The 8,951-nt window shown below is 42.7% G+C and overlaps 1 pseudogene; it reads left to right on the top strand.

Moving 5' to 3' along the window:
• The first annotated feature begins 8,288 nt into the window (after positions 1-8,288).
• Positions 8,289-8,372, top strand: LOC130030860 (uncharacterized; annotated as a pseudogene).
• The last annotated feature ends 579 nt before the right edge of the window (positions 8,373-8,951 follow it).

Genomic DNA, 8,951 nt, shown 5'->3' with positions numbered 1-8,951 from the left:
TTTTAAATCAGATTTGGGACTGAATGATAGCATAGCGGGTAGGTATTTACTTTGCATGCAGCCAACCCAGGTTTGATCTGGAGGTCTCTGGAGCCTCCTAGGAGTGATCTCTGAGTGCAGATCCAGGAGTAAACTCTGAGCACCACTGGGTGTGGCCCCCAAGTAAAAACAAACAAAATCAAATTAGAAAAGGATTCCATTAGAAATATGCAAAAGTCATTATTGACTTTAAAAAGAGACTTATCTATATTTGAGTGGAACCACTCATGTACAGCATTTATGTGCTTTGGGAAGCTTAAGAGCCCCAGAGTGCTGGGTAGGGCCCTAAACAGAAACAAAGCAAGGGACGGACAAATAGTATAGGAGTAAAGGTGCTTGACCGGCATGCAGCCAACACTGATTTTACCACTGACACTACATGGTCCCCTAAGCAGTTCTGGGAGCCAGAAATATGGGGGAGAGAAACAAACAGCTCCCAGCTTTACCAGGGGTTATCCCCCCCACCCACGATCAACTTAGTAAAACAAACTAGGGAAATATTCTCTTCTTTAGTAAAGAAAAGAATTAAAGTTTTTATTTGGGAGTAGGGAAGACACCCTGGTGATGCTCAGGAGTTATTCCTGGTTCTGCACTCAGGAATCATTCCTGGTGGTGCTCACAGGACCATATATACTGTACTATAGCTCCAGTCCTACATTTAAATTCCTATACCAAATGTCATGTAATATATAAAAAGTTCATCTTGTTAAAAAATATTAAATTCCACTTATGAGAGCATCAGAGTGGAGAAAACAAGTGATGTCAGTAGCACTGTCCTGTTGTTCACTGATTTGCTCGAGCGGGCCCAGTAACGTCTTCATTGCGAGACTTGTTGCTACTGTGTTTGGCATATCGAATACGTCACAGGTAGCTTGCCAGGCTTTTCCATGCGGGTGATATACTGTCTCTCGGTAGCTTGCTGGGCTCTCTGAGAGGGGCGGAGAAATCGAATACAGGAAGGCCGCGTGCAAGGCAAATGCCCTACCCGCTGTGCTATAGCTCCAGCCCAAGTGATGTCAGTATTGTTTTGAAAATAGTTTTAACCTCTAATATCTGTTGAAAAATTCTCAGGGGGCATCTAATATAGTCTCCCAGTCCCCACCAGAAGTGATCCCTGAGTGCAGAGCAAGGAATAAGTCTTAAGCACTGCTGGGTGTGACCTAAAAACAAAAAGAGAAAAGAAAAGAAAAATTTTCAGAGACATCAACTGTTTCTTGATGAACCCTCACTTAGAAGAACCCTCTTCTGTAGTGAGAAAAGGAGTCTGTCCCTAAAAAGGAAAATGACAAACAGACAGTGTGTTTCTAGTGACAAAGGATTTCAGGGCTTTAAGGGTCAGGGAGAATAATACAGAAGTTGCACACTGCAACTCTGGTTTGATCACCACCACCCCATATGATCCCCTAGGTAACCACCCTTGAACCCTGGAAAAAGCAGAGACAGGAATAAGCCCTGTGCACAGCCAAGTGTCACAGCAAAATGTCTAAGCTTAATGCTAACATGGAGGGAATGCTGAGACTGAAATCACCATTTTTTTTTGTTAAAATAACAAAATGATTCTTGACTCAGGCATATTATCAATTAATTGCTATATCTAGAAACATTTTCTTGGGGGTGCAGAATAGTTGCTTGATTGTACAGCATGTCATCTATAGATGGGATATTGGTTGCCAGGGGAAATTAATGAGTTTACTGTTGAGAAATCAAACAAGTTGACTGGGTGGTCATAATTGGCACAAATAAGGAGCAGATGGCCATTGTATATCTCTTTAGATAGTAACCCCTGAGGGGGCCCCCAGAACATTTGTGGAGATTTTCAGTCAGAAATACATAATCTGAATTTCATTATGAGGAAACATTAGACAATCCAAAAAGGTTTCTATTTTTTATGATATTATATTTTTCAAATGTCAGTCTCATCAAAGACAAAGGGGGGTGGTGAATGTTTCATATTAAAGGAGACTAAGGGAGAAAAAAATAAAGAAGACAAAGGAAACCTGACAACCAGATGTGATGCCTGGACAGGATCTTGGCTGCACTGGGGGGGAGAGGAATCCCTAATGAGCATTATTAGGGCAATTAACAGAACTGGAGTATAGCCAGTAGACTAGTGGGGTTTCTTCTGTTTGTTTTGCATTGTTTTATTATAGTTTAGGTAACATAAACTATAACAAACAGTTACAATAGTGTTATAAAGTATATGGTATTAAAAGGAGAGAGAAAAAGAAGAAAAGCGCCTGCCATAGAAGCAGGCTGGGGGTTGGAGGGGGGAGTAAGGGAAACTGGGGACATTGGTGGTAGGAAATGTGCACTGGTGGAGGGATGGGTGTTGGAACATTGTATGACTGAACCCCAATCACGAACAGCTTTGTGACCGAGTATCTTACAATGCTTTAATTTTTTAAAAAAATTAAGTAAATGGTATTGATATAAGAAGTTACTGCATGACCCCCTCACCACTATGACCCTCCATCACAGTCCTCCTATCATCTTTGTTATGTTCTTCATTCCCCCATCCTTCTCTCCACTATTTATTAATCAGTTTTGTAATCCACGGTCAAGGTTTTGCCATTGTTTGATACTGTCTATTCCCTTATTGTGTCTCACTCTGTTCCACAAATGAGTGAGTTAATCAGATGTTTGTCCTTCTCCCTCTGGCTTATTTTGCTGAAGATGCTACACTCCAGTTCCATCCACATCACAGCGAACTGCATGATTTCATCTTTTCTTAAAGCTGCATGATACTCCACTGTGTATATATACCATGACTTATTTTTATTATTTTTTAATGAATCACCATGGGCTGGAGTGATAGCACAGCGGGTAGGGCGTTTGCCTTGCAAGCGGCCAATATGGTCGACCCGAGTTCGATTCCTCCGCCCCTCTCGGAAAGCCCACAAGCTACCAAGAGTATCTTGGCCCCACGGCAAAGCCTGGGAAGCTACCCGTGACGTATTCTATATGCCAAACACAGTAACAACAAGTCTCACAATTTGTTGTGAGATGTTACTTGTGCCCGGTCGAGCAAATCGATAAACAATAGGAAGACAGTGACAGTGACAATGAATCACAAAGTTACAAAGATTTATGATTGATTTTTTAAAATAATTTATTTATTTATTGAATCACTGTGGGAAAAGTTACAAAGCTTTCAGGTTTAGGTCTCGGTCATGCAAATATCAAACACATTTCCCTTTACCAATACTTATTTTTCACCACGTAGAACCCCAATAAACCCCCCCAATGCCTGTGAGGCAGATGAATTCTAGTTAACACTCTATCTACTTTGACTAGATTCATTGTTTCGATAAAAGATGCATCATTATTATTTAGAGTTTACCCCAGCCTCAAATCAGACATGCTGAAAAAGCATTGTGAAATGATTTTCTTTCTACAGCTGGGTTCAAGAATTAAATGATGTCACGCGGCCGCAATAGCGGCCATGCAGTTTTGGATTTCTGCTATTTTACTTATTAACCCTGGAAGCATTTCTACTGAGAGTCAGATAATTAAGAGATCGGTTTCTGCGCTCTGGAGTCATGGCCATGCTGGAGAGCAGCTCGTGGTGGGCAACTGGTGACCTCAGTAGGGCGTGAAGGATGGGCCGGAACGCCCCCCTTCCCATGAGGTTTTAGTCGCCCCCTCACCCCCGGCTCATACCTGCTCTCCACAAGGCTCCCATGCAGCCGCCATCTTTCTTCCCAGAGGGGGGAGGACAGAAGGGAGCAACACCCTTTCCCCTCCGGGCAGACATGGTGGCTTGGATTAACGCATAGTCCGTTCACTTTTCTGCTCCAAGCTGCTGGGTCCTTGTGCTTCTGGGGCCGTGGCTATGATTGATTTTAAGCATGTATTCTTCCAACACCAATTCTTTCACCAATACCTTCACCAATGTCCCTAATTTTCTCCCATCCCCCAGTCTGCCACTGTGGCAGGCACTCTTCCCCTCCTCTATTGCCTTAATGTTTTCTTCCCTAACTTACCCCCCACCCCTGCCCCAGTACCAAGCTTCCTACTGAAGACTAGTTTTGCTCTTCATTTCTATTGCCATAGGGCATTTGATATTCCCCTATGAGATTTCTTTATATCTCACATATGAGAGACCATTCTGTGTGATACCACAACTTCTTCTTTTCTAATTTAATTTAATTTTTATAAAGTTTTTCACAATAATTCATTGCATTTAATATTCAAACACCAATCCCTCCACCATACACCTTGTATAAGAGATTACAAGCATGTATGTTAAACCCAAACAAATGTGTGCTACTTTTAGTACATCAGTGGGCTAGAGTATGAGAGTTCCAGGAATTCTGAAATTTAGAATATAATTATAGATCAGATTCACTCAGGGGTAAGGCGTTTGTCATTCTCTTCCAGTAGCTTTATTTCAGAGTCTCTGGATCTTGGCCATTTTTTATGAGATTATATGGCTCCGGGGGCAGTTTGTGGGTGTGACTGCCAAACTACTGGAGAACTAGGGATCTGGGGGAGGAGGCCCAGTCCCACATCAAGCAAGCTTTGAGATCTCAGTCACAGGTCCTGCACACCTGGGTTTTTTTGCGGTTTCCCTCGTGGGTGAAGCTCGTCCAAGCCTGTGGACAATGGCCTTGAGCATGGCTGAGAATACCACAACTTCTTTTATTCATTCATCTACCTTTTATAATTTATACTTTTTTCATATCCTGTCTATTGTACTGAATGCTAAAATGAATTGGGTACGCCACGGGGAGTTTGCCAGACTCTGCCGTGTGGGCAGGCTACAAAAATGAACTTTTTGTGTTATGGCAGGATGTTGCTGGAATGATCCGAGGGTGCTGTAGTAACTTTGGATGTAGTTGAGGATGCTATTTGTTTGCTTAAATAGGTAGATTTTCAGGAGGGCTCTGAGTGGTGTTTTGGGTGTTTTGTCTTTTTTTTTTGTAAAGGGAGTGGTCACTGTCACTGTCCTCCTGTTGTTCATCGATTTTCTAAAGCGGGCCCAGTAACATCTCCATTGTGAGACTTTGTTGTTACTGTGTTTGGCATATCGAATAGGTCACTGGTATCTTGCCAGGCTTTACCATGTGGGCGAGATACTCTCAGTAGCTTGCCGGGCTCTCCGAGAGGGGCGGAGGAATCAAACTCGGGTCGGCCATGTTGGCTGCGTGCAAGGCAAACACCCTACCTACCCTCTGTGCTATCGCTCCAGCCCAAAGGGAGTGGTAGGCCAAATAAGTTTGGGAACCTCTTATTACAAGCATTTCCCAATATGCAGTTGACTTAGGATAAATGTTCTCTAGGTCTTCACAAATCACAAATCATCCTGTTAATCGTCGATTGCCTTGAGCAGGCCCCAGTAACGTCTCCTTCATCCTAGCCCTGAGATTATATTCAAGGCTCTTTAGGAGAATGAGACCCATCATTGTTACTGGTATTTGGCATATTGGGTACGCCACGGGGAGTTTGACAGACTCTGCCGTGTGGGCAGGCTACATTCGGTAGCCTGCCAGTTTGTCCAAAGTAGACAAGTCTCTAGGTCTTACTAATGCTAATCCCAGGATCTGAGAAAGAGAGAAGCAAGCCCTATGACGTCATATTTGCCCAATATCGCTCCTTGACGTGACCCTGGGAAATTTTTTATTCCACTAAACAAGAGGTGAGACACGTGAATAAAATTCCTTTACAATAACAAATATGGTCCCCTAAGCCTGCCAGGAGTGATCCCTGAGTGCGGAGCCCAGCATAAACCTGAGCACTACCGGGTGTGGCCCAAACACCTTCCTCCCAAATTAATGAAAATAAAATAACAAATAGATATTTAGAGAGGTAGTACAAGGTTTAATATCTTGTACTATCTCTTGTAAACAGTCAGCCTCTCTTCAATAACCGGTACCACGCATAATCCCCTGAGCACCACCATGAGTCACCCCTGAGCACCCACCCAGGAGTAAGCCCTCAGCACAACACAACACTGCTACGTATGGCTCAACACAGACACAGACACAGGCACACACACACACACACACAATTTTCACTAACTTTAAAAAAAAAGTGGAAATCCAGAAGGCTGAAGAGAGAGCTCTTATGCTTTGCCAGAAGTGATCCCAGAGCACAAAGTAGAAATAGGTCCTGAGTACCACCTGATGTGGCCCAAACACCTCAAATTAATAAATAAATAAATAAATAAATAATAAAACAAAATAGAGGCCAGAGTGATAGTACAGTAGGCAAGGTATTTGCCTTACATGCAACTGACCCAGGCATCCCATATGTCCCCCAGGCACTGTCAGGAGTAATCCCTGAGTGCAAAGCCAGGGACCCATGATCATTGCTGGGTGTGGCCCCAAAAAACACATAAATAAATAATAGAGATATTAGTATTAAGAGAATTGAAATTAGCACCAATAACATATTACACATTTTACATCTCATCTAAGGTTTTCTCTAAACACTATCAAATACCACTGCCCATATTTTATAACTGAAGAACCTGTGGTCCTAAGAGATAAAATTATTAGTCCAAGATAACATAGTAAGTGGTATTAATTAAACTTGGAGCATGGTAATACAAGGAGTTCTACTTCAGAAATCTTAATCCTGGGGCCAGAGAGATAGCACAAGGGTAAGGTACTTGCCTTGCATGTGGCCGTCTTGAGTTTGATCCCTGCATTCCATATGGTCCCCTGAGCACTGCCAGGAGTGATTCCTGAGTACAGAGCCAGGAGTAACCCCTGAGCATCAACAGGTGTGGCCTAGAAACAAAAAACAAACAAAAAAAAATCTTGATCCTGGGCTGGAGGCATATGGCTTCAGAGTAAGAAAGAGAGCAAGGGCAGAATCTCCTGCCCCCATGCCAGAATGTCTTCATTGGGGCCCCTCGGATGAGAACGGGTTGAGTTTCCTCCCTGCCCCAAGCAGAACCCCAGCAGCCGAAAATCTCCAGAACCCAGCCATAGCCATGCTCAAGGCCATTCTCCACATGCTTGGATGAGCCTCACGCATGAAGGAACCGGCAGAGGAACCCAGGTATGTGGGACCCGGGGCTGAGATCTCCAAGCCTGCTCGGATCGGAACTGGGTCTCCCCCACCCAGATCCCCAGTTTTCCAGTAGCTTGGCAGTCACACCCACAAACTGCCCCCGGCACCATGTACTCTCAACAACCAAGATCCAGAGACTATAAAATGGAGCTCTCAGAAAAGAGTGATGCAGTATTTCCTGGTGCACGCATCCTCTTATACTCTAGCCCACTGATGTACCTAAAGCAGCACACATGTGTTCTGTTTTAACATATTTACTTGTATTCTCTTAAATATGGGCTTAAATGGCCCCAGAATGAAATATAACAATCTTCACACACTTCCCTCTTATTGTGGTAGGAAGATGCTCACTGTTTGAGTGAGTGTTTGAATATTATCTGTAATAAACTATTGTGATCTACTTTATGAAAATAAAATGTATAAAATTCGCAAAAGAGAGAAAGAAAGAAAGAAAGAAGGAGGGAAGGAAGGAAGGAAGAAAAGAAGGAAGGAAGGAAGGAAAAGCAAGGGACCAGAGCAGTAGTATAACAGGTAAGGCACTTACCCTAAGCCCTGCCAGGAATGATTCCTGGGCTCAGGGGCAAGAGTATGCCCTGAGCACTGCCAGATATGACCCGAAACCAAGAGAAAGAGAGAGGGTCCAGAGCAATAGTACAGTGGGTAGGGCATTTGCTTTGCACGTGACCAAGCCAGGTTTAATTCCCCGGCATCCCATATGGTCTCCCAAGCACTCCCAGCAGTAATTCCTGAATGCAGAGCCAGGTGTAACCCCTGAATATTGCCTGGTGTGACCCCAAAAGCCAAAAAAAATCAGTAAGAGAGGGAAGGAGAAAGGGAGAAATTTGGATACTGAATTTCTCAAAATTTCAATAAGGAATATGACATTTTAGATTATCATAGTCTCAAAGCCATTGGTAGGAATCTCTTCATTCCAGACTCAGTTTCAGGAGACCCAGGCGTGAAATTGATTCAGTTTCATCAAATTGTTATGGTCTCTACATTCTTTTTTGATTCCTGTTTTATTTCTCCTCCCCCCCCCCCCGCCCTTTGGGCTCTATCCAGACCATGTGGTGCTAGAAATCAAATCAAATCTGGATCTCTTGCATACAGAACATATACTCTAGCCCTTTGAGCTATTTTCCTAGCCTAACAATTCTGGGTTTTGCACCCTAATTCCAGCTGCTTTCTGACTGGAAGTGTAATGGCTCCCTTGAAACAAAAGACCTCACTTGCAAATATTTTCATTGTTCTGATTTTGTAGTAATCATAACAGGCTAAACTTCCACTATAAGACCATACATGTAAAGATAAATAAATGGGACTAAATTAAAAAGCTTCTGTACTTCAAAAGAAACAGTGACCAAGATACAAAGACAGCCCACAGAATGGGAAAAATAATTTACCCAATACCCATCTGACAAGAGGTTAATATCAAAGATGTATGAAACACTGGTAGAACTTTACAAGAAAAAAATCCAACCCCATCAAAAATGGGAAGAAGAAATAAACAAAAACTTCCTAAAAGAAGTGATGAAATTTGCTTACAAATGGATGGACATGGAGAGTATCATACTGAGTGAAATGAGTCAGAAGGAGAGGGACAGACATAGAATGATTGCACTCATTTGTAGGATATAAAAAAAAAGAATTAAGAACACAGTATATAAAAAAAAAAAACAGTATGAGACTAATATCCAAGGATAGTAGTAACAAGGACCAGAAGGACTGGTCCATTGTTGGAAACTTGTCACAAGTAGAGGGGGGTTGTTAGGATAGAAAAGGGACCGCTATGACAATGATAGTTGGAAATAGTCACTGTGGACAAGAATTGAGTAAAGGGATATACATGATAATGTGTGTGTGTGTGTGTGTGCGTGTGTGTGTGTGCGTTA

Source organism: Sorex fumeus, unplaced genomic scaffold (assembly GCF_029834395.1).
Source record: "Sorex fumeus unplaced genomic scaffold, SorFum_2.1 ptg000044l, whole genome shotgun sequence".
Taxonomy (NCBI): Eukaryota; Metazoa; Chordata; class Mammalia; order Eulipotyphla; family Soricidae; genus Sorex; species Sorex fumeus.
This window is presented reverse-complemented; position numbering and strand designations above follow the sequence as displayed.